Genomic DNA, 5121 nt, shown 5'->3' with positions numbered 1-5121 from the left:
TGTGTGATAAAACGGTCATTAAATCAGATTATCAGTGGAAAATTCAACTCTCAGGGTTGGAGGACGTCTTTTCCTGTCAGAACTTCTTGTTATTTAATTACTGAATAATGATCAGGATCAAAAAAAGATCATTTTGTTAAAAAACACATTTTAGAACAGAATTCCCTGTGATTGCAGTGGAGACAAACTAAATGGAGAAAATATGCTTCAGTGTTATAATAAACACTAATATTAAAGCATCTGAAAAACATTTGTTTATTTGGCACGAGACAGAGCAGGTGTGGAGTTGGTCAAGCTGTTTGAGGGTGGAGGAACCTCCTCCCGAAGACCCTCGATTAGATCGTCTCTGGAACACCCAGCTCATGAGATCAGTTTAGAAGAAGGAAATACTGTCCAAATGGTGACTGATGTGGAATAATTCTTTGTTTTCAAAGTTCTCAGGAACACAGTGTGAAGGCCGCTCTGTTTTGTCTGAAGTCACTTGGAAACAGCGTCTGCTAGTCTCGTGAGATCTAGCTATATGAGATGGCATGGCCGGAAGTCATGCCAGAGTTGGGTTGGATTCTCCCCGGAGCAACAGCCTTGCTCTCAATCAGCTGATTTATGTGTGAATCCTCTGCAATCCTCAATAAATCCTCCTTGTGCAGCGTCAACACCTTGACTCGTCATCTTTGGCTCTGATTCACCAAAAATTCCACAACAGTGACCTTCACATTTACTTGAATGCATTTTATAGAAACAATATTTCTTTGTAGCTTTGTAACTGAGACGTGCCTTTCATATTAAATTCAACAGCTTGGTGAGGAATTCTAAACCTATTCCTGTTCAGATTTTAAGCTTGTGTGCATCATTCAAACGAAGGTCCAACGCTCCTCCTCCTCTTCTTGCTCCGTCAGCTCGTCTGTGGCTGAAGCCGAAGCCAAACCTCCGTTCATTCATCTTCCTCTGACTGGGAGCAGCATGGCAGGCAGGAAGTCGGCGGTCCTGAGGAGGATCGTCAACAAGGACGGCCACAACAACGTGCGCATCGACAACGTGGAGGGCATGGTGAAGCTGTACCTGCACGACATCTGGACCACGGCGGTGGACATGAAGTGGCGCTACAAGCTCACCCTGTTCGCCTCCACCTTTATGATGACCTGGTTCATCTTCGGGGTCATCTTCTACTTCATCGGCATGGGGAACGGCGACTTCGAGCTGGGCCTGAGCTCCAACCACACGCCCTGCGTTCTGAATGTGGAGACGCTGACGGGGGCCTTCCTCTTCTCGCTGGAGTCTCAGACCGCCATCGACTACGGTTTCCGCTGCATCTCCGAGGAATGCCCGCTGGCCATCTTCACCCCGGTGGCCCAGCTCGTCATCATCGGCCTGGCCGAGATCTTCATCACCAGCGCCTTCCTGGCCAAGCTGGCGCGGCCCAAGAAGCGGGCGGAGGCCATCAAGTTCAGCCAGTCGGCGGTGGTGTGCCGGCGCCGGGGCCAGCTGTGCCTGATGCTGAGGGTGGCCAACATGAGTTAGAGCCTGCTCATCCAGTGCCAGCTGACGGGGAAGCTGTTCCAGTCCAACGTGACGGAGGAGGAGAGCTCGGTGGACTTCCACATGGACTCCAGCGGCGAGAGCCCGTTCCTCATCCTGCCTCTCACCTTCTACCACGTCCTGGACGAGCGCAGACCCCTGTCCGGCCTGACGGCGGAGAACCTGCTCACCCGCGACTTCGAGCTGCTCGTCACCCTCAACGCCACCATGGAGTCCACGGCGACCACGTGTCAGAGCTGCACCTCCTACGTCCCGCAGGAGATCCTGTGAGGCGACGAGTTCAAGCCGGTGCTGTTCAGCACGCCCAGCGGCCGCTACGTGGCCGACTTCAAGTTCTTCGACAAAGTGCAGGCGAGCAACGACCCGGCGTTCATCAGCAACAACACGGAGAAGCTGAAACTGGAGGACTACAAGAAGGAGTAAACTGTTTATCAGGAATATCAGGCAATGAAATGTTTTTTAGGTAACAAAGAGACTGAATAGAAAACGTAAAATACAGGAGAAATTCGTAGCAGCTTGACCAGTGAAATGTGATTTGTAGTTGAAAGGGATCTAAAAGATAAAGTGATCTAAAACTACAAAACAGCGTCAGTGGAGTTCACAGAATAGCATCCCGTTGGACGTTTCTCTGCAGAAGAAGACATAGATGTGAAAGGGAATGTATTTAATGTGTTCAGCAACTTTAATCATTGCAAAAACCACAAAAATGTACACACCTTTACCACAAAATGTCACGGCCTGTGCCCCTGCACCCATGTGGGGGCGCTCGGGTCCTGTTTTGTGTTGGTCTGCCCTCATGTTCTCCTGCCTGGTCACCTGCCTGCTCCTCTTGTTCTCCCTCTGGTCTGTCTCGTTATCTCCCTAATGTGCTCCACCTGTCCTGCCCCCCTATTTAAGTCCTGCTCTCCTGGTGCGTCTTGTCGGCTCCTTGTGCGTCTGTCTTCCTGCGTCCGTGTCCCTGCCTGCACCTCAGCTCTGTTTGCCTTTTCCTGATTTCCTGACCTCCTGAGTTTTTGGAATAAAACACCCTTTCCAACCGTGCCTGCTGCCTGCGCCTGGGTCCTTCCACCCTGCACCCCTGACACAAAAATGTGTGAGAATTAGAAAAGTTTAAACTAATCCACCAGAGTTCACGTCTTAAATTTAAATCTCTGCATTTGTGTTTTTTTTCTACCTTGAAATTAAAACCCAGTTACAGTCTGATCCAGTCATTTCAGTTGATACCTGTTTCAGAATGTTGATCATCCTATCATTAAACGTGAAATCAATAATTCATGCGTATCTGTGAATTGGCTTGTGGACTCTTGAAAAATACACGAATGAAAAGTTAACTGAATTTGCCAAATATCACAATACAGATTGTGCTTCTTGCCTTTCAATAAACTGAAGTGATTTAAGCTCCTTGATCACGCAGGAGGTTTTGAATGAATGGGTTTGCTCTGTGCTCACACAGATTAAAAGCAGAAGCCTCTTCAAGGACAAAACTCGTTCCTCCAGCAGTTCAGCTGTTCAGGCTTTCAGGGTTTGTTATGGAAACATGGTGGAGCGACCAGCAAACTGGAGACGAGTGTTTCTGATCCAAACAACATCTGATCTTTTTCTGTCAGAGACAATAAACTACATTTAGCAATAATTCTGTTGTTATTTTTGATATGGAGCAACTTTTCTTTGTTGCTTGTCTATCAGCAGCTACACATCCGATATTTGCTCTGATGGACTGGAGCGACACACACATTCTAACTGTAATTAATGAACGGGTGCAGGAAGCTTTTGGTTTTGTCTGTCAGACTGTACAACTCTACTGTATACAAAGAATATGAGCAACAACCCTGGACAAAATATCCTGCAGTCTTGGTCAATTTATAATGTTCTTTTTTTTTTATTCTTTTTCCTCAATGCACACATACACGCAGACACACACACACACGCACACACACACACACACACACACACACACACACACACACACACACATTGTGACATAAACTCCGTTCTTCTTTTCCAGCGTCGCTGTTCCTTAATAAAAGACACTTTTTTTTAACCTATTTGTGCCTTTTTTTCTTCTAATTTTTTGGGGGGTTTAATTGAATTGTGCCTAGAAATTGTCTCTTTTTTTTGGTTTGGTTTAACCTAAATATGCCTGGAATGTAGCCCTCTTTTTTTCTTTTCTATCCTAAATTTGTTCTGAATTTCTTCTTCTTTCCCTCTGTCTTCTTTTTCTCTGTCCCCACTTTCCTTTCCATTGTTTTCATTTACAAATTTCTGTCCAGCTGAGCGAAGTGGATAGAAATCACTTCTTCCAGCTCGTCCGGCTCTTCCCGCTGCAACAGCTGAACAGATTCCTCCACCAGGTCCACCGGCTCGACTTTTTAACCGTCTCCACCGGCTGAACCGGCTCTTCTGTCTCTACCGGCTCTTCTGTCTCTACCGGCTCTTCTGTCTCTACCGGCACTTTTGTCTCTACCGGCTCTTCTGTCTCTACCGGCTCTTCTGTCTCTACCGGCTTTTCTGTCTCCACCGGCTCTTCTGTCTCCACCGGCACTACTGTCTCCACCGGCTCTTGTGTCTCCACCGGCTCTTCTGTCTCTACCGGCTTTTCTGTCTCTACCGGCTTTTCTGTCTCTACCGGCTTTTCTGTCTCCACCGGCTCTTCTGTCTCCACCGGCACTACTGTCTCCACCGGCTCTTGTGTCTCTACCGGCTTTTCTGTCTCCACCGGCTCTTCTGTCTCCACCGGCTCTTCTGTCTCCACCGGCTCTTCTGTCTCTACCGGCTTTTCTGTCTCTACCGGCTTTTCTGTCTCCACCGGCTCTTCTGTCTCTACCGGCTCTTCTGTCTCTACCGGCTTTTCTGTCTCTACCGGCTTTTCTGTCTCCACCGGCTCTTCTGTCTCTACCGGCTCTTCTGTCTCCACCGGCTCTTCTGTCTCTACCGGCTTTTCTGTCTCCACCGGCTCTTCTGTCTCCACCGGCTCTTCTGTCTCCACCGGCACTACTGTCTCCACCGGCTCTTCTGTCTCCACCAGCTCTTCTGTCTCCACCGGCACTACTGTCTCCACCGGCTTTTCTGTCTCCACCAGCTCTTCTGTCTCCACCGGCACTACTGTCTCCACCGGCTTTTCTGTCTCCACCGGCTCTTCTGTCTCCACCGGCCCTACTATCTCCACCGGCTCTTGTGTCTCCACCGGCTCTTCTGTCTCTACGGGCTTTTCTGTCTCCACCGGCTCTTCTGTCTCCACCGGCTCTTCTGTCTCCACCGGCCCTACTATCTCCACCGGCTCTTCTGTCTCTACGGGCTTTTCTGTCTCCACCAGCTCTTCTGTCTCCACCGGCTCTACTGTCTCCACCGGCTCTACTGTCTCTACCGGCTCTTCTGTCTCCACCAGCCCTTCTGTCTCCACCGGCTCTTGTGTCTCCACCGGCTCTTCTGTCTCCACCGGCTCTTCTGTCTCCACCGGCTCTACTGTCTCCACCGGCTCTTCTGTCTCCACCGGCCCTTCTGTCTTCACCGGCTCTTGTGTCTCCACCTGCTCTTCTGTCTCCACCGGCTCTTCTGTCTCCACCGGCCCTACTATCTCCACCGGCT

At 49.4% G+C, this 5121-nt stretch overlaps 1 pseudogene; it reads left to right on the top strand.

The window, feature by feature from the left end:
* Positions 1–960: 960 nt before the first annotated feature.
* On the top strand, positions 961–1959 carry LOC115387418 (ATP-sensitive inward rectifier potassium channel 15-like; annotated as a pseudogene).
* Positions 1960–5121: the final 3162 nt, after the last annotated feature.

This window comes from Salarias fasciatus, chromosome 4, assembly GCF_902148845.1.
Source record: "Salarias fasciatus chromosome 4, fSalaFa1.1, whole genome shotgun sequence".
In the NCBI taxonomy this organism is placed as follows: Eukaryota; Metazoa; Chordata; class Actinopteri; order Blenniiformes; family Blenniidae; genus Salarias; species Salarias fasciatus.
Note: the sequence above shows the minus strand (reverse complement) of the source record. Positions and strands in the feature narration are given on the sequence as shown.